The sequence below is a fragment of the Parasteatoda tepidariorum genome, chromosome 9 (assembly GCF_982258835.1).
Source record: "Parasteatoda tepidariorum strain Cologne lab strain chromosome 9, Ptep-v5.0, whole genome shotgun sequence".
Classification (NCBI taxonomy): Eukaryota; Metazoa; Arthropoda; class Arachnida; order Araneae; family Theridiidae; genus Parasteatoda; species Parasteatoda tepidariorum.
The window spans coordinates 350,150-372,162 of NC_141763.1; the positions used below are offsets into that span (position 1 = coordinate 350,150).

Genomic DNA, 22,013 nt, shown 5'->3' on the forward strand with positions numbered 1-22,013 from the left:
AACTTTCTTTGTATGTTTGAGAAATCGCACGATCTAATTTATGAACTGACTCTTGAAATATTTTTTGAGCAATATTAAAAATGTGTTAGTATTTAAGTGCTTCCATTATTTTGTCCAACTCTTGTATCTAAAGTACTAATACAAAATATTTGCTACTATAAAGAAAAAAATATATTTTCTGAAAATACAGAAATTCTCTAGTACCTGGAGATATGTTTACAATGTACGACAAAAAAATGTGATGGCTCTCTTGTTTCAATGCTCAGTACCCGTTCAGTTTTAAAAGATAAATGAATAATAGCTTTTGAAAAATCCTAATTTAATTAATTATTTCAATCAATATAACTAAAAAAACATAAATGACATTTCTACACAAAATTCCGATTTGAAAGACAAAACCATGATAGTTCAAAGTTTATTCTTATTATTAATTTTTTATTAAAAAATTGTCAATACTTAAATGATTAAAATATATTTTGCAATGAAAAATAATAGTCAGAATAAAGTAAATGTTTTTTAAAGTAATATGTTTATTATTGCAACAAAGTATTTGCACATTTCTAGGTTTTAGAAGAAGTTCGATGAGTTATTATTTATATGATTGTGTGGCAACAGCCTCGACAGTGGTGTACTTGTGCCAAACACTCCTTGATTCCAGATATTAAACTAATTCGTGAAATATTATATTTAAGATCAGTGGTCTGAAACACTACATTATTTTTGTAGTTTATTGCAACCGCAACTACTTTGTTGCAAATGTAATTAACTGCAATTACAACTACTTTTTTTAATATGTAGTGACTGCAAACCACTTTGAAATTGTATTAATTACATCACAATTTTAAGGAGAAGAACTTAATTTACACCTATGTTAAAAATGGTTTTTAGTAACAAATTGGCTTGCATAAAATATAAGGAAATAATTAAGAAATACTTATTTATGTTTACAAGAGTGAGTTTTTTATTCCGAAACATCTTTTCGACTTCTTAAACAAAAATGGCATGAATTTAAAGTATGAAAATTAGAACAATACTTAACTGGGGGCGCTTAGGGAATAGCGTGCTTGCGTCTCAATGGACGTGACCCAAGATTGGATCCCAGAAATTATTGGTCTCTACAAATTCTGTTCCCACTACAGTACTTGCGTAAAATATCAACGGGTCACTGACTAGAATCCACTCGACGTCGGGATTACTGTTTTCCAGGAAGATCAATTTGTTCCAATGCTCTTATCCCCTTGTCCTCTGGATTTGGTTCAAAACTGCTAAACATCAGATTTGGATTATTTGCCAGTTGTAAAAGGATGCGCAACCATTAGGAATGAGTTTGTCTGTATAAACTATAGCGTAATACCTGTCTGAATTGGGTGTTGGAAAAACATGTGAGTGAATACTTTTGTTCAAGGCTTATGGGCATTTATACGCGTTTGTTGAGAGTGAGCATATTTCCTTTGAGTTGTGCAACAAAAATAGTTAATTTTAAGATTTACATAAAACAAACTGTCAATACCATTAAATAACTTTAAAATATTTAATTTTCATTCGTTTCTCTTCGGTCAGGATTAGTTTTCTTAATGTTCCTCTGTAATGTGTGTAAGTTTGATTTACAATCAAATTTTATTCTAAGAATTAGTGTACTGAGAATGAACGCAATTGGGGGGTTGTTAACTTCCACCGGCGAATGTTGACAATCATATAGTCTCTTTAGTAAGTGTCAGAAATATACAGGGTGTCTCAGCTAAGCGTTTCAGAACTTCTAAGAGGGGTAGGGGGCATCCTGACGACTTGAAATCATACAGCAATGTGGGATCGGAAATGCTTTCCTGAAGCGGTGACGTACACAGAAGCACCATAAAGAAAAGAGACCGTAAGTGAAAAATCGTTTTAATAATACATTGAAAAAATTATATGGCCTCCTCGGTCACCCGACCTATCATGTCTTGATTTCTGGGGTCATATGAAAACACTGGTTTATGACACCCCTGCTGACAATGCTGAGGAGTTGGTTGCCAGAATCGCAGTAGCTGCCGGAGAAATTCAAGATATGCCTGGAGTATTGCAGAATGTTCGGATGTCCATGCACCCGAGATGTGAGGTGTACATTGTAGCCGGTGGCAGAAACTTCGAACACTTAGTTTGACCCATGTGCCTAATGCTTCTTTCAATGTATTATTAAAACAATTTTTCACTTACGGTCTCTTTTCTTTATGGTGCTTCTGTGTACGTCACTGCTTCAGGAAAGTATTTCCGACCCCACATTGCTGTATGATTTCAAGTCGTCAGGATGCCCCCTACCCCTCTTAGAAGTTCTGAAACGCTTAGCTGAGACACCCTGTATACTAAGAATAGTTAAGTGTAAAAATGTGTACAAATAATGAAATTTTATTGCCGAGTGATATTATTTTTGAATGTTAGTTGCCAGCATGCTGATGGACAAAAGTGATTTTGGGCACTTTCAATTTATGCAATCTTCTATCAATAATCTATGCATTTTTCTGCAAGTTTATATATAAAACTGTGTTATAAAATGTATTTAGTTATTAAAAGTTTAAGTCATCTGTGAAAAATTAAAAATAAAAATATATATTCCACAATATTATATGCCAAAAAATACAGACCAGTCTTTCACATATGTTTTTCAAAATGTTCTAAGCTATTCATCCTGCTGAAAAATGCTATTGCTTTTGAGGGAAATTTTATAGGCCACATTTCTTTGGTTAAGCTTTTTCACTGTTGCATTTGTCGGATTTTTCATTTAAGACACTTAAGGAGAACTCCAACATGATCCTTGCCCATAATTGTTGGAAAATATTAACGCAGGAAATTTGTCTTACAATTCTGAGAAATTAAAAAAAAATTAAAATTGGGTTATTGCCAGTTATAAAAGGATACGCAACCATTGGGAATGAGTGTGTAAACTACGGTGCAATACCCATCCGAATTGAGAGTTGAAAAACTCCAATCATTGTGTGAGTGAATTTTATTTCAAGTTTATACTGAAATAGGCATTCATACACACCTGCAGTGAAATGTGAGTGAGCATATTTGTTTTGAGTTGTGTAATAAAAATAGTTATGTTTCAATTGGAAGATTTACATAAAATGGTCAATTCCACTGAATAATTTTATAACATTTAAACTTCATTCGTCCAGCTAGTCAGCCTAGTTTGAGTTCATCTAAATATTCCTTTTTGATGTGTGTTGGTTCGATTAGTAAGTTCGATTTGCAAACAAATTTTATTTTAAAAATTAGTATACTGTGAATGACCGAAATTTGTGGTTGTTAACTTCCATCGGTGAATGTTGACAATTATATATCCGCTAGTAAAAGTTCGAAATACTTAATATAGTTCGTCTAAAGTAAGAATTCCCCTCGTCTTTTGTCTGCACCCATGGTGGTGACTATGGTAACGAGGTATAACTATTTTACGTAGGGGTGTAGGGTCACTGTTTAGGACAGGTTTTGACTCGGGTCGACTAGAGAAAAGGAATCTTTTTTTCTTCGGTCTATTATGTCAGCCCTAAAGAGAATAGAAGCTATTCCGCACTGAAATGCGCTATTCTAGTTTCGTTGCAGAAGACGGCCTCAGACTCTGTAGTGGGGGAGTTATTACCATAGACAAACTAAAGTGCCTACATCCATGTTTTTTTAAGGTCAAGGTTGAATTTGCACTACTAGAGTTTAGTCTCAGTTTCTATATTTATTTTTGATATGAAGCAGAATAATGGTTTTCATGGAAATGAAAACAAATGCTATAAACGTTATAGATATATGTTGCTATGAATGACGGAAATTGGTGATTTTGAAGTTGGCAGTCACATAGTCTGTTGGGCAAATGTCCGAATTTTAAACTAGGTCTAGTTTATTGCCTCTACCCGGTATACATTTGTCCGGTATGCCCTATATCATTGTTTTTTTTTAAGGTCAAGTGCCACTTCCTAGTATGCATTTTACCGGTACTCCAAACACTGATGTTTCTCCAAATCTATTTTCATCAGATATTAAAATATCAAATTCATATAATAATACAAACGAATAAGTTAATATGAAATCGGATATAGGAAATATTTCGGACAATCACCAACATGACTATGTGATTGTTGACATTTACTAGTGAAAGTCGACATTCTCTTGATTTTGATTATTCAGGGTAACATATATATGCAACCTTAATTAATGATTCTTACTTGTTGTATCATAAAAATAACTTTACCGACTCCCATCTGTATCATATCTTATTGAACTCGTAAATTTTAGAGTTGTTGAATACCAAAATGGTGGTCCAGAACTATCTTTGGTTCTTTGTGTAGCAAAGCACTTAGGTACCAAGAGTTATGTACAGTGATTCACTTTGGTGTAAAGTAGTAGCCACCATTTTCGGTATTGAGATGATTTTAGCTCTATACAAATCAAAATTTTAATGGTTTTCCATTGATGGAACAACGTAATCTTGATGGTAACCATCAATAATTTTGTCATTAATCATTATATTTTTTGATAGTAATCAACATAAGTAACTATCACCTCAATCTAGGAATTCGATGATGTTCCAACATAAGAATATCAACTTGTTCTCATGGTTTGTTCCTTTTTAGCCATCCGTCGAATGGTTTGTTCCTTTTGAGCCGAATTTCCATCACAGTATGTTGGAAATCAAATGTTGGAACGATCATGAACAACTGTCACCTAAATGTAGGAATTCGGACAGATTTATGATGGTCCAAAGTAAAAAACCCAAATTGTTTTGATGGTATTTTCCTGAGAAAAAACAAGAATTCCCATCAGCCCATCAAGAAAATGTATAGTTGAAAAAATCACGGATCATCATGAGTTGTTGATCCATGAGAGTTATACTTCTCTTGATGGTTAAGCGTCATAGTACTAAAGTATTAGTTTCCATCATAGAATGATGGAAGTTTGTTGGTATATCGAAAACCGTGAACATGTAATGGAAAATCTTGGATGATGGTGACCATTAAATGATGTTGGACCATCATGAATCACACTGAAACTATAAAAAAAAAATTAATGCGACCATCAAAAATTTTGATATGGGAAAATTTGTAACAGAAAAACGATGTCTCTTGCAGGATAAATGGTTGTTGCAGTTGGAGGGAAAAGATGACAAAATTTGTCCTTCTCAGTGTGTTTTTATAGAGTGAATAAGAAGTGGTTGACTCTAACACGTGCACCTTTTGCTATCATCAAGCATGTCAATAGATATCACAGGTAAATATAAATATTTAAATAAATCTTTAAAAAAATTTTTTTTATTTCGAGATTTTCCTTAGAAACATTCAGGACCTTTAAATATTCTAATTTGGAGCATTTTTTTAATGGCGTGCACTTGGGCTTATTTCCTATTGGCCTCAGAATTGCTCCTCACTTATCGCTACCCATTGGGCATCTGTATCTAAGCCTCGACGGTGGAGTATCAACGTCCATGTCATTGAACCACAAATCCGTTTATAGAACTGTTTACATTTTATATCCGTCGTTGAACAGCCGACCCAATTTTGTGGGTTTACGACTACCAATGTTCAACTCCGTAGCCTTGTAATTTTGAGCCCAATCCAGAAGACTAGGGAACTCCTGGATCGAGTATTGGGAGAAATTTGCCTTCGTGGAGGACTTTTTAATGGAGCTAACCAGCATTTGTGTTACATGGAGAGAGAGACCCGAGAACCTCCCACGGTTAGCCTTACGGCAAGGGGACTCTAACCCATGATCCGTCTACCATTGAGGATATTTCACGTTAGCACTGTGGTCGGTGCAAGCCGGATGCGGAATTCGTATCGACTAGGATTCGAACCCGGTTCGCCTCATTGGATATCGCGCTATTTCCTGAGCCATCGCCGCTTGGCTGGTTACATTCACACAATCACTCAGAAGAAGGGACGGGATAGCCTGGTTGGTAGGGCACTGGATCCATGTCCAATAAGACGTTGGTCCGATCCCCGCCCGTCGACGACTCTCCATGTAGTAAATGGTGACTAATGCACGTTAAATCTGTCTAGTCACAAAGTCCTCCCTGTTCCCGTAACAAATAATACTTCTAGGGATACAGATCCAGCAGTCTCCTTGTCTTCTGGATTGGTTGGAAATTACAAGGTTACGGAGTAGAACATTAGTAGTCGTAAACCTAAATTTGGCTCGTCAGCTGTTCAACAATGGTCATAAAATAAAATAAAATCGCTTAGAAGAAAGGACATTAGAATACAGGGAGAGAGAAAGTTGTATCCATTCCTATCGTGATATTCAAACCCACAGCAACTCGCCCCTTAGCTCAGTACAGTAACCACTTGACCAGTAATCGGCAATTTGGAGTGTTATTAAAAAAAATTTTTTTGCTAACATAAAAATGCTCTTCATGAAAGTGTTAACCCTGTAGTACTAGCAGATGTTACTGTATGATTTACCAACATTTTAAAGACTCCATGTGCAGGTTACTACACAGGCAATACTAAAAGAAAACACAAATATTTTTAATTCTAAATAGAAAAAACTTCTTTGAAAAAAAAATGCGCTAAAAAACAGCAGAAATTTCAGAAAAAAGTAGTAATAAAGAAAAAGAAAATGAAGGAAATAAAAATGAAAATATGACCACCGAAGCCGACGTCTTCAGGGGGTTCAAACTAAAACCTAAAGATAGTTTTTTCTTTTCATTCGGCTTGCCTGAGAAATTGATGTCTGACCTGTGAATATGTGAGTTTTTATTTTTCAGATGATTTTGTTTGAGTTTCTTTTCTCAATTTGTTATTTATATTGCGTGTTTTTTTTCCTGGACTTCTATGCAAAACCATCGGGGGAGTGAAAGAGTTAATTTAAGCATTTGCTTCTCCCTCAATTAGAAATGGTTTTGTTTTTATGGCTACCGGGGCCAGTACCCCCTGAAGACGCCGGCTTCGGTGGTCATATTTTCATTTTTATTTCCTTCATTTTCTTTTTCTTTATTACTACACAGGCATTTACTGTTAGTGTCTAAATTTTCTTTAAGAAATAAATGTACACTTTTTATTTTCTTTAAGAACACTTTGTGTCGACAATATGAAATGAAAAAAAAATATGTAATTAAAAATTATCATGTTTTATTTCAGATTTACAATTTTTATTATATTATTTGCTAATTTAAACATAATGTAAGCTTCTAATCCGTTTGTTTAAAAAATTAGTGAAAGAGATAAGATTTAGTGTTGAAGATGAGGCTAGAGGGGACATCTTAAATAATTTTTTTTTTAATTATAGGTCAAATTTCTTCTGTGAGATATTTTAGGTAGGCAATAAAGAAAACGGACCATTCTAAATAACTTTTCATTTAATGACCGAATCTTCACGTTCTAGGACCCAATCTTAATGGTTCGAGGGGGTGACCTCAAATATGCTAATTAATTAGTGCAGACGATTTTGAGTTACGAAATCAGACTGGAAAACGTATTCGTTTTATAAATATACCTCTTTTTTTTTATACGGATTTGGATTTCTGTCCTCTTAAATATATGTGGTGGCAACAACCTGAGAAATATGGTCTTAATATTTTGATCAGGAGAACGGTGCAATTTGAACCCCTTAATGTACGGGTTCACAACCTTTTTGAGTGATGGGCCACTTTCACAGGAGGTTGACTAACGAAGGGCCGCACATGTATTTAGACATGTTGATGGCAAATGTACTAATATTTATTTTAAGATTAGTGCTCTAATTTTTTTATCAATAAACTTAGCAATATATTTGTAGAAAATTAAAGGTGTTCAATTATTAGAATTCATTCAAAAATAGATTTATTGAAATAAATAAACATTAAAGAAAATAAATGCTTTTTTTTATCATATTATGCAATACAAAAATTCATATCAAAAATAAATTCTAATAAGAAAAAAACTTCAATGCTCACAGAGTGAAAGTAGGAAAAAATTTTGTACATATTACAGGGTGCGTAGCGTTTTTAAAAAGTGCTTAAAGGTGCTTATTTTCAATTTTCGTTTTTTAAAAGCCCTTAAAGGTGCTCTTTTCATTGGATGATTTTAAAAAGTGCTTAATTTTCCCCTTTTTAAAATGAGATTTTTCCTTTACTAAGTTTATTTTCGCTTCGAATTATGTAAAAAGACACATTGACCAACACATTGACCATTATGTTCACATTGTTCTACGTTTTTACAATTCATTCAATCCTAATCTATTTCGGCGTATTGACAGTCCGTAGAGTATGAAAACGCTATTTGTTTTACGTGATTCAAAATTTCATTGATATTTGACAATTATCAAAAACAATGCCAAATCGCTTTTTTTTTTTTTTTTTTTTTTTTTGACACGACGGTTAAAACAAGATAAAACCGTCGATTGTCAAAAACTTTCCAACCCTGCCTAGTTATGATATTTTTTTAAAGTGCTTAAAAATATTTTTGAGTGCTTGAAAAGTGCTTTAAAGGTGCTTATTTTTTGTTGAATAATTCGGGTGCGCACCCTATATTAAGTAATGCAAATTTAAATTAAATATTTCAATTGAAGAAAATTTATAAGGTTTAAACAAAAGCTTAAAATAAAAGCAAAACTTTTATAGTTCAAAATAAAATTCAATACTTATTGTACTTTTTTTTTATTGAATATTAGATTTTTTTTTATATAGTAAACGTTTTCTTTCTTTTTACCAGAAAAGATCACAACAAGCAACAAGAAATTAAAATCAAAATTACAAACAGTGAGCAGTTTGAAAATTCCCATTTTTCACCACTTTGTGAATTTCTCAGCCTGCAATAACATTGCATTTAAAGTAATGAGTATTTGGCCCTTTTGTCAAACTTTAGTTGGTCAAATGATCGGCAAAATATTCAACACAGTATTTTTTAGGAAAGTATTTTTCTAACTTTTTTTTGAATTTGTATAGATATGATAAAGAATAATATAAAACCTTATTTTTAACTATATTATAGTATTGTTTATTATTAGAAATAATTTTTATACAAATTTGTTAAATTTAATGTCCATGTTTCTGAACATGGCTTGCAAATTTATCTTCTAGATGACAAGTGGAAAAACAAAATTTGAAGAATTGAAACTAGATTACTTTATAGTGAACTCAGGTTTTTGCATTTCTGCTTTTTCTTAAAAAAAAATATATTCAGATAGGTCCATTTCGTCATTTTTTCGATACTTTTAGTTCTAAGAACTGATTTAAAAAATTTTCACTTAAAAAATCTTATGTTTTTCGACATTTGTACACTTTATGTTTTTGTTTCTATCTAGCATTTCTTTTTCTCTTTTTAAAGAAAAATCTTTTTATGGACGTTTTTATTAAAACGTGTCAATTTTTAACAGCATTTCTGTTGGACTTATTCTTTTTTCTGTACTTTTTCTGGTAATTGGAAAACTGAGATGTTCAGCCTTAAAATTTTCTTTCGAAAATTAAGATCAATTTTTATTTTCTTTGCTTCCCTTTTGTATGCAAACATAAGTTTTTATGATAAGTGCGGCATTTTCAAAAGCGTTTCTGATAGGACTTATTTTTTAGCTTTGTTTTCTAAATACGTTTTCCCAGAAAATATTATACTTAGCAATGGAATTTTGGTTTCAATGTTGCTATGCTGCTAAAAAATGTCGCTATTTGGCCTCGAATATACAGTATTCGGTAGATTTTTTTCCCGCCGAATATTCGGTATTCGACCAAATCACAATTCATTACGACATTCGAACAAATCAAATTCGTTGCCGAAGAAACGAAGGAAAAATAATTAGGATTTACGATAAAACTGTACCGAAATAAAGTAACGTCCGATTAGAAATTCACGTGTCGTAATAACATCGTAATTAAATAACGGGATAGTCAAAATCACGTGGAAAAGTATAAAATAATTTTTTAAAAAATCACTTATATTTATGCTGAACTCTGCATGAATAAAGCATGTCAAATGCGCGATTGAAAATTCGCATGTCGTAATAAAATCATCGGAATTTTTTATACTATGTGGGAATGTATAGCAATAACTGCCGAAAAAAAGAAAGATAAGAAGTCACTTAGATTTACGATGAAATTGACACAAATAAAGTGAGCCGAAAGTGTTTATTTAAATGGACGATCTGAAACTCGCGTGTCGTAATAATATAGTAATCAAAATTCGGAATTTTCGAAATTACGTTGAAAAGCGTTAATACTGATTAAATAATCATCTAGATTTACGATAAAATCGGCTTAAAGCAAGCGTGTTAAACATTTACTATAGAATCTGTAAAAATTGAGTGCGTCAAAACGTGATGACTCAAAAGTGCGATTAAAAATGTTCGAAATTTTTTGATTATTTTTGAAATTTTCGCTTATTTTTAATTGTGTTTAGAAGCTCTCGCGGGCCGCACTTCCTTAGTCGGAGGGCCGCATTTGCCCCGCGCGCAGCAGGCTGTGCTCCCCTATCTTAATGTTAATTTTACTTTCATGCGTATTTCGCCACCTTTCGATTACAGCTCGTACCGGTTTCGGTTTCGCAGTTACAGCTCGTATACAGTTCTATCCATTAAGAAAATAACTTTTTGTAAATATTTAATATTTTATATTAATTTATTAAACATAAGTCTGAAACGTTTCGAACTGTAAAGTATATAATTTTTCACACCACTTTAAAGGATGTAATTTTACTTGCCAAAATACAAATTTTGAGCAAAATTGGTCGAATAGTTCTTGAAAAATCGAATTTTAAAAATATGACCTTTTCAAAATTCGATTTCTCAGTAATCATTAAATAATTGTTAGCATACCCCTCAAAAAGAGTTATGATCAAATTAAATTTTAACTAACTTATCCTCCTAAAATCTGAAACACCATAAACCATTCAACCAATAACACTGTCTGCCGTCAAATTTAAGTTTACTGTAAGAAACCGTTATACTACCAAAAAAAAATCCGTGAAACCTATCTTCTGAATAATATTCAGTAAAATATATTTTTTGCTTAACTGCGAAATAGACAAATGTAGAATTGAATCTCGCCTTAAAACATAACCCGTTATAGGAACTCGTTTAACGTATAAAACAATGCGTGTGCGACCACTGTTTAAGTTATCTTCTGCATAACTAAGAAATTCTACTGTTATTCTTAAAATTTCTGCATGTTCTTCAAAAGAAGGCACCTTTTGTTTACCACACATCTATCATGCAACCTTAAGGGATCGTGAGGATTTTTCCTTGCAAAAGTTTCGATTTTTTGAGAAGAAAAATACGTGTTATAACCTGTTTTATTCTGAGCAATTTAACCCAAGTATAAAAAAATTATCTTAAGTTACAGCAAAACTACTGTAACCCATTTAAATCTAAAGAAAATTAATTTATAAAAAGTTTATAAAATTTATAATTTATAAAAATATTTATAAAAATATTATAATATTTATAAAATTATTAAAAAATATTTATACTATTTATAAAAATTTATAATTTATAAAAAACATAACACCATAAATAATTTTTGATCTAATAATCAAACCTTCACTTTCTAAAACTCAGTCTTAATGGTTCAAGGGAGTGACCTCAAATATGGTATTAAATTTGTACAAAATATTCCTTAAGTTACGAAATCAGACAACAAAATATACTTTCACTGAAAAAACATGCCCCTTTTTTTCGTATTTCTGTCCCCCTATATATAAGGGGTATTCATTATCTAGGATATATGGTTCATATAGTTTGCTCAGGGAAGCTCTCAAAATCTTGAGCCCCTTAATATTAATTTTATTTGTTGATTCTTATTCTATATCTCGAATTTTTTTAACAAATTTCTATATTTTAAACAGAAATAGCTAGCTAAGTTTTTAATATCTTTTTGTTATTTGGTTTCAAAATTTCACGCAACGTTTTATTATCAGTAATAATCTTAAAATTTTTTAATTGTCTTAACCAAAGTTGTCTCCAAAGTTGTACCATTTTTTACACAAATTATCATTAATAGTTACAATTTTTTAATTTTACGCACCAGTCATGGAACAGTTTTTTTTAATAACTTATTGGAGATTCTAACTCTCTTAAGATCTCCCAAAAGACGCTCTCCTTAAAAGCACCATCCTTAGTGCAAAAGGATTTTCACCTCCCCCCCCCGTCTACTTTTTAAAGAAGAAATTATTTTTAAAAATGATCACAATCAGAATTTTTGAACTCCATATAAATTCTATTAGTAGTTTATTAGTAATTTCTTCAACGATTACCCCTTATATATTTTTTACTATAATTCTTCTTAAACTTTAAGCAAAATATTATACAACATTAACATAACTAATATTTCAGAGAAGAGAAAAAAAATTTGGTACAATTGAATTGAAGATGGTACTAACTGAAAAATCAAAACATGTTTGAATGCCGTAGGAAAGAATGAGTAGTTTGAATGTGATTTAGAAACTCCTCCTAGTTCAATCAGGTACTGGTCTAGATGTTTTTCATATAACTTTTGATTCGGCAGTTTTCTTTCTTTTTCGCTTAAATAATTATGTGAGTCCACTAATATTCATACATAGTTACTTCATTTTTGGCAAAAAATTTTAAAATCAATATTTAAGGTGGTGACTATGGCAAATTACAACACAACAATCTTCTAAACTTTACAACTCCTTTATAAAAAATGCTTTACAGCTTTGGCATTTTAAAGAAGGAATAATTAACTAATTATTTAATTAGTTTTGCAGTATATATATATATATATATATATATATATATATATATATATATATATATATATATATATATATACTCAAAATCTAACTCATCATACTCAAAATCATACTCAAAAATCTAAAGATAATAGATTAATTTTGAAAAACACACAGAATAATTTTTTTAAAGAATATTTTGTCCTTCCGAGTAACAATCCACTTCCTACATAAAACATAAAATTTGTTCTTTACAATATTAGTAGAAAATTGGTGAATTTTCGCAGTAGCCATCCATATGCTTGATTGTAGCAAATAAATAAAATGAAAAAATAATGCCTTACGTTTTAACTAATATTAAAAAATGTAATAAAGATTCAGAGCATTTGTGTGATTCGAGTAAAATTTTCATCTTATTAACAAAAAACAATAGTAGACTATTCATTGTGTTGTAATAAAAATGATAAATTTGCAAAAAAATTTAAAGCAAATCATGTTTTTTGCTCTTAGATAGTTTACATATGATTATTTATGCATTAGGATATATTTAGGATTATGATTTACAGTATATTGGCACTACTATATCCAAATCTTACTAATGAAGCCAATTCTAAGCTCACAACGTTTTTATTCTTCAAAAATATTCAATATATCCTCCTATAAAGTTTTACACACTTATCCAATGGCACTATTTATTTTTCAGATAATCCATGCTAATTTTAAAAACAATTCTAAATAATTTTGTAATATTTAGTTTCTGCTAAACAAGCATTTCATTTATTTAAAATAAACAGATCAATTCAATTCAATTGAAATGTAAGATATCTGAAAAGTTTATTCATTTCTAGATCTTGTAATAATTTATTAAAGATGCCTCTGCTTAATAAATTATTAAATTGTATACTAATGATTTATTAAACATTAAGGAGACCAAAACTTTTATCCGTTTCAGTTTTACTATAAGAACCACGGATGGCTCAGACGATAGAGCGGTCGCTTTCCAACGAGGTGCCCTGCGTTCGAATACCAGCGATGGCTGGTCGATGATTCCGCATCCGTCTTGCACCGACCGCAGTGTTACCTCAAAATATCATCATGGGTTAGTGTCCCCTTGCCATCAGGCTAACCGTGGGAGGTTTTCGTGATTTTTATCATTGGAAGGATTTTTTTTTCGTTAGAAGGATCATTGGAAGGATTTATGCAACGCAAACGCGGGTTTGTTACATCCAAAACAGTGCTCCACGAAGGCAAATTTCTCCCAATACTTCATCCAGGAATTCCCTTGTCTTCTGGATTGGGTTAAAGAAAAATGCAAGAATACGGAGTTGATCATTTAGTCGTAAGCTTTCCCCCCCCCCCCCAAAAAAAAAAAATTCTTTCGGTGTTCAACGTCGGTTATAAGAAAAAAATACTCCCGATTCCAAGAGTCAAGAATCCACATATGTAAAAAAGGTTTATTCAGAAAAAGAACGTTCTTGTGTTTGATTTCGTAACTTAATTAATAGTAAGCACTAATTAATTAGCATATTTGAAGTCACCTATTAAGGTTAGAACTCTTAATGGGTGTCTTCATCTGATGTAAAAATTAAGATTTACACTTTGTTTGTGAAAATCAGATCATTAGAACGAAAGTTATTAATGGTGATATCTTATCGCGTAGTACTGTTTAAATTGTTCATATGTAATGGTGGACACAATTCTATTTAATGTAATGTATTAATACATAATTTCTGTTACTACTAAGAAAGAAAAATATTTTCTGAAAATACCGAAATTCTCTAGTAACAGGAGTATATGTTTATAATGTACGAAAAAAATGTGATGGCCCTCCTGTTTCAATGCTTAGTACCCGTTCTGTTGTAAAAAAAAATTATATTTTTTGATCAGTGGTCGGAAACAGAAGGCTACAAGTAGCGAAACAACTGTATACTATTGAAACTACTGTAGTTTGCAGCGATTCATGGCAACTATTTTTAACGTTAGTTAAAAGTAGAAATAAAGTTCAAACGCAAAAATGTTTTTGTAGTTGATTGGTGCAAATTCTTCGCAGACCCGTCAACATACGCAATGATAATGCCTTTGTGGCCGAGAGTTAATAAGATCTACATCTGATGCTCGGTGCGAATTGATCCTGAGGAATCGAATTTTAAATATCTGACTTTATCCATTGAGTAAATTAGCAGTGATTCTTTAAATGTGTCTTTAGAAATGTAATTTTATTTGGAATCCTATTCTTTCTTTGCATTTTACAGGACATGTTGTATTGGTCTTTGTGAAGAGACATGGCATTGACGTCATCGATATTTTGTGATACACAACTAGTTCTGGTTCATTATGATTCAGCAATTGTAGGGTTTTTAAGAGAACAGGGTAGTTCTAAATGAATCTAGTCATTACAAACGGCTGTAACTATTTCACGAAAAAGAATTTATCGATAAAATTTTAACAGAATGTAGAAGGAACTTCAAAATTTTGTATACATGCCACAGATTTTGGTTTGCCTTGGTTACACGGACAACATATAAGATGTAATCCATTTCACGCCACACATTTTGAAGCATTTGTACAGTTGACGAAGCAAGCACATTAGAAATGTTTTTTTTTGAGTTCAATTGTTTTGGACGTAAGAAGCACATGCACCCTGTGTCCCGCAGTTGACTGATCGTTAAGACACGGTTCCCAGCAGATCACCGAAGTCAAGCATCTCTGGCTACGTTCAGTGTGCGGGTGGGTGACCACTTGGAGCAGTCAGCGTAGGGACCGAGGGTGTGCGGTATGGGTCCTCGTTAAACTGTTCTACCGTAAAGTGCTCGACTTCGCGTGCAGGTCGTTGGGCAACCGAAGTGGGGGTGCCATCCCCTCTTCAGAGGATCAAAATTGTTATGGCATGTCTACGGATGATCCTCAGGGATGTTTCCCAGACCGTTGCCAATAGCCCATTGTACAGCTCTAATGCGACGTAAATGAACAACAACATGCACCCTGTCTATCACATAACGCCATAGATAGAAATAATGGTTTGTCAAGTGCGGAGATCTTGGTGGCATTAACTCTTTTTATTGGTCGGTATTCACCGGCAATGCAATTCTTGTTAGTGCTTTTCTTAAACAATTTAACGTTTGTAGTCAAATTTCAAATTTGTAGTTTTCAATATGTCCAATCGAAAGTTTGTATGAACTGCTAGAACTTAAGACAAAATAAAAATTTGGAATAGCCCTCGTCTATAACTATTCAAATGCCGGGACCAAAACAAATGTGTAAAATCTAAAAGATAAAAATTATTTCAGACTATAAATTTTATCAAACCAACTTAGAATTAAGATTTCTTACAGAACACTATCATTAGGAAGAAACATTACACTTTCTAGGAAAAGTATACAAATTAACCCATCTGTATACAAGTAACGCGATAAATAATGTGATTTTCTGTATCATCCCGTTTTTGGCCCTTTGAATTAATAGATTCAAATATTCACTTCACATTTTCTCTTTAGTTTATGTTCACTTTTCCTGTAATCAGAGAAAACTAATTTATTATATTTCAACTTTTAAGGATCCCACAGAGAAGTGAAGGCCTGACTCATATGCCAGATTAAAACATTGCCTGACTCCCTTTCTTGAAGTTGAATACGAGGAATTGTAGCTTTTGAAAGATAAAAACTGTAAGTACGAGTAGAAATTTCCATCCATATTTTTCTTTCTTAACTGTTTTGTGCATTGCAATTTTTTAATTTTAAGCACCAGTCATGCAACAGTTTATTTTTAATAACTTATTGGAGATTCTAACTCTCTTAAGATCTCCCAAAAGACGCCCTGCTTAAAAGCATCATCCTTAGTGCAAAAGGATTTTCACCTCCCCCCCCCCGTCTACTTTTTGAAAAAGAAATTATTTTTAAAAATGATCACAATCAGAATTTTTGAGATCCATATAAATTCTATTAGTAATTTTTACAATTTTAAATGAATAGCTTTTCCAGTAAAAGATTTGGTTTCCATGTTTTATTACTTTAATTTTATTTATTCATGCCAGTGAAAGATTTTAACTTATTACTTATGAATTTATTATTTAACCAAACAAGGTTTGTTGGTTATAATACACTATAACGAAATAATTTCCATTTGCCTATTTGCAGGTTAACTTCACTCAAAACTAAATTAAAACAAGTTCAACAAAATAAATTATTCCATAGCCTCTCTATTAATGTAAAAAGTGGGATATTTTTGCATATATAATTAAATGTCTTAGCTTTTCAGTGTCTTTTAATATAAACATTTTAGGAGGCCTTGTAACTCTATAAATAGATATTAAGCAATAAAATGAAATTAATTAACAGTTTCAGTATTCGCGATCGCAACGAACTATAGGGGGCGCTGTTGTATGAGACTAATACCTGCGATTTCTATATGAATAGTCATTCAGTTACTCTGGAGACGTCGTTAATGTAGCACGTAGCATTGCAACGTTCCTTCTTTATTGTGGCTAATTAAATTTAAAAAAGAAAAATGCTTGATATTCTTTCTTATGCAAATGAAAACATAATGGTATCTATTTTTATTAAAAAAGGAATATCCAAAACACATCGAAAAAATATTTGTACATTAACAGAAAAAAATATGTATATTCTTACAAGAGTTAAAACCTAATGCCCGAGAAATAGCTTTACTAAATTTAATGATATAACATGAAAGGCCCATTTAAACTTTACATTCTATAGTTTTAAGAATCATATTACTTCAAAAATTAAAATGAACAAAAAGTATACATAAGCCTCATAATTTTATGAAATTTAGTTTTGTAAACAAAGTTTTTTGACAACAATTTTTATCAAAAAATTTCAAGTTTCAATAAAAATCATTATTTAGAAACTAAGAAACGTAAAATAAAGAATGCTGACGAAACAAAAACAAAAAAACAATTCTTTTTTGTCGCCATTTTTAGTGCTACAAAAATTCGTCTTTGGGATTTGCCAAAAACAAAACAAGATGCAATTGTATTTTTTTAGGAGGGAAATATTCTACCGAAAAAACGAAAATGTACCAATTCCCACAACATAAAACTTTATCTTGGTAAACGTACGTTTTGGAAATGTTATTTCATTTGGAATCTTATTTATCAGAGTTCATATGGCGATATGATTGTTTTGAATCTATGCTAAACTCTATATCGGCTCATTTTCCACCGAAATCCTATTGACCAGTTTGATTTTAAATAAAGTATTTTATTTTATGAATTGTAGCAAAAATTTTATGTGTAGATTAGCGGCACTTAAAAACCGCCAAATCTGTAGCGGCGGTGGCGTTAATACGTAAGTACTGAATTTTTATTCCATACTTTTCTGAATCATATTACTTCAAACATTGGAATATACAAGAAGTATACATAAACACATAATGTTATACCATTTAATTTTTCAAAAAAAGTATTTTAAGAACAATTTTTATCATAAAATTATAAACTAATAAACGGAAAATAAAGAATTCTTAGGATTAAAAAACGATTTTAAGAATTGAAATAAAAACTTTCATATTGTTTCTTTTTTTTATTATTCTTATAGTTCGTAATCAGACGTAAAAAACCATTCTGTAGAGAACCATCATCAAATGAAAAAAAAATATTTACAAGCAAATTTTTTATTGTAAAAATCATTGCACTTACCTGATTGATAATTCCCGGAGAATTCCAAAATGATAAGTTCCTTGTTTGAAAACTTTATTCTCAAATAATAGATACATAGTTTATCCCTTCATTACTTTTAGATAACATACTACACAGCAAAATTTTATAATTGATATGAATTTAAATATGTAGCTAAAAACAGAATAGCTGAATTCTAGTTAAACTTATTCTTTCAAAACTAAAAAATACTTACCAAGAAAACGATTAAAATTAATTAAGAATCAGCACAAACGGCACTATTTCAAGTAACTTGGATAATTTTTATTGTTGTTTTCCGAATTATATGGATACAGAAATATATACTATTCTATAACGAAGAAGAATATGCTATAACTATTACAATTCTGTATGTTCTGAATTCATATTTATTCACTGGAATGACGAAAGCAATGTTGACTTCCCTTTAATTCGTAATGAATTGACGACAGAAGAAATGCATTTTACCTTAATACACACATCTGTAACAGTATCCGAAATCGGAAGTCATCAGTTGCAAGTTTGTTGATAATAGAAATTAAAAATTATTGAGGAATTTTTCTTCAAATGTTTGGCGTGTTCTGTTCCTGAAAGATTTACTAATATTCTGGAGATTTTTTTCAAGTTCTTCGGCCTTTTCCTTATGGAAATTTTGTTTCTTATTTGTTGCTAAAAAATGGCGTCTGATTCTGTCAATGATTTCGATGGAACTAAATGAAAACGTGATAAATTAATGTCTGATATTTACAGGCTCCCGCTAGACGGCGTACTCGAGCGTTGCGATCGCGAATACAGCAATTAAACAGGAAATATTTTAAAAGCCTTGAAATCACGTAACACGAGGTATTTGACAAGTGTGTTCTAAATCGTAGATGACGCTTTTCTGTCCTCTGACAGAATTTCCGATTACAACAGAGACTGAATATGAACTTAAAAACCAGAAATCTGAAATAAATTGTTAAAAAAAATCATATACTGGGTACTTGTGCTCACCACCTTTAGTTTAGGCCTTTTTAGAAACTTTGTCAGAAGTAAAAACAAAATAACTTAATGAATTGGGAGATGCAAATTACTCTTAATTGGGAGATAATTTAATATTTGGAGAATAAAGAAATGCATCATCAAACTGTTTCAAATTTCTTGCGAAGACAGAAAAATAAAAACAAAACCAGTTTGATTGTCCGATAAAAGTTGGAAATATTCACAAGAATCACGTTTCAACTCCTCTCCATTTTCTTTGGCAATCAAACTGGTTTAGATGTTTTTAACCTCACTTTCCCTTTTAAAGTTATTCCCTGGACTTGGATAGCGCATTTTAATTCTTTCTTCACTAAACTATTTATTGGCGAGCACTAATTCGCTATTTGTTTTTACTACAATGTTGACTAAGATTTCAAAATATATATTAAGAGTGGTAATTACAGAACACCTTTCAAAATTAATTAACAAGCAATTTCGCATACAGATTATTACGCATACGATTACCCTTTACATATTTTTACTATAATTCTTCTTGAACTGTAAGCAAAATAGTATACAACATTAACATAACTAATATTTCAGAGAAGAGAAAAAATGTATCAAAATTGAAGAACATCAAAACATGTTTGAATGCCGTAGGAAAGTTTCAAAAGTAATCTCAAGTAGAATTTCTCTTCGTGATAAATTTTGAATTGAATTTCATGCAGAGCGACCTCGCAAAAAATTTGCAGAAGGTACTGTCAACTGTTAAAACATTAAATGAACAATATGATCATCACTTAATTAGTTCTAAGAGTTCGTGTTGAGTCTAAGAGGGCGGAATATGGCTGCTGATAAACACACAAGCTGTATTCACGTGGGTGGTATTAAAAAATCCACATGTATACTGTTTGTGAGGATTGTCTTTTTAACAAAAGTTCTTTTATTTCATAGAAGAAGATATATTTCAGAATTAAAAAAAATCACTTTTATAGTTAAAAGAAGACTTTATTTTAAAAAATTATTTTAAAAAAAACTGTAAACATTATAAAGAATACATATGACCTTTTCATGATCAATTATTACGTTCGATTTTATGCTTATGTTGCCTTTTCCCTCCCTCATAAAACGCAAATGTGGTTAAATTACAAAATAATAATTCATTGACCTATGACCATCTAAATATTTTTTTATTATCTAAATATTTTTTTATTATTTATAATTTTATTTAGATTTAATGAAAAATATATTTATTAACTTTTTAAAAACGATATTTTGTTTAATTTAAAGCCATTAAGATCGAGTCCTAGAAGGTAAAAATTATTCGATCTAAAGTTATTCAGGGTGGTCCGTTTTTTTTGCGCATTCTACCTAAATATAATTATAGGTTTTAAAAATTAAAAGTTCTAAGTGTTGGTACTTCTTTTCCCGGACATCTGTAGACGTCGATCCATTGACGGGCACCTTTTGGGAATCCTCCATTAACCCATCGAAAAAATCGTGAGCTATCTAAAAATTTTCCTCGGTTACAGCGAATTTTTGATTTAATAAACAAGAGACAGCTGGAAATTTACATAAAAAGAAAATCCTCCCAATCCTGTAAGTCAGCTTGTCTATATCTGTTTAATGGTAAATCACATGCATGCATTGTGCGGGAAAGATAAACCAATTCTTTTGCATAATAATTTTGAATTCATTTTTATTGTTCAATATACATCTTTATGAAATAATCAAGCAAGTGTTATAAGAATGCATTAAAAACTTAAGCCACCTCTTCTATGTTACTCACTTGTTTCTCTTTCTTTTGCACCATGCATATATTTGTTGTTTTTATTAAAAGTGTTTTGAATATAATTTTTTTTAATTTAATTTTGTGATTTGAAAGGCTTATTTAAACATTGCTTACTGTTTTCTTTGTAATTTTTGCAGGAAAAGTTGCGACCCTTAATTTTTTGGAAGGGAAGTTAGTGTGTAAATTGTATAATGTAGAGCGACCTAGTTCTGGTAAGATTTTTTCCCTTGTTTCATTCAAATTTTTGCGTGTTGCAAATTGCAACACACATTTTCTATGAAACTATTGCTTCAATACTCTTTAATGTTGTATAACACAGTTTTTTTATGTCATTTTCTGGAGTGATATAATCTATGAAATTTTATATCTAAATTATTTAAAGATAATCGAATTAATATTTTAAAAACCTCGCATTAAATTACTGAAAAGCGTATACTAATTACTAAAAAAAACATAAATTTTCATGAACACAACCGAAGTTATGAAATATGTTTTAACTGACAGCAATAAATGTAGGAAATTGCTAGCCCTCCTTAGTCCATCAGAAATTTTTATTTGCCCATTTTTATAAAACAAAATGTCCTAAACAAGTTACAGCTAATTTCAGAAAAAATAGTGGAAAGTTTACAAGTTATATATTGCTTTAATAAGCAATTGTCGGCTCTTTTTTTGACAAAAGAAATCACAAATATGAATTTTGCAATTTACAATGCCTGGTTAAGTCCTTTGTAGGAGAAAGTCACCACCATAAGATTAACCCATTTTCAAAAAGTTTTTGGATTGATAGGTTATAACTACATTTTAACATAAAAACAGGCTCAGTTTTATCTCCAATCGGTAACCCATTGTAGAAAAATATTAGTAAATTCTAGTCCGAATTGAATTTTTGTTAGTCCATCCACCAAAACATCATAGCAGGGCAAAATACACTCTAAATACATTGTCCTTAAATCTTCAAATTTGAATTTTTTCTTTAAACGTAACCCTTTGCAGT

General features: G+C 31.1%; 1 long non-coding RNA gene across 1 annotated transcript; it reads left to right on the plus strand.

Annotated features, from left to right (window-relative positions):
- Positions 1-5,090: 5,090 nt before the first annotated feature.
- On the plus strand, positions 5,091-21,231 carry LOC147803203 (uncharacterized). The gene is made up of 3 exons (XR_015428884.1): positions 5,091-5,229; positions 16,168-16,276; positions 21,157-21,231. It is a non-coding gene; the product is annotated as an uncharacterized LOC147803203 (long non-coding RNA).
- Positions 21,232-22,013: the final 782 nt, after the last annotated feature.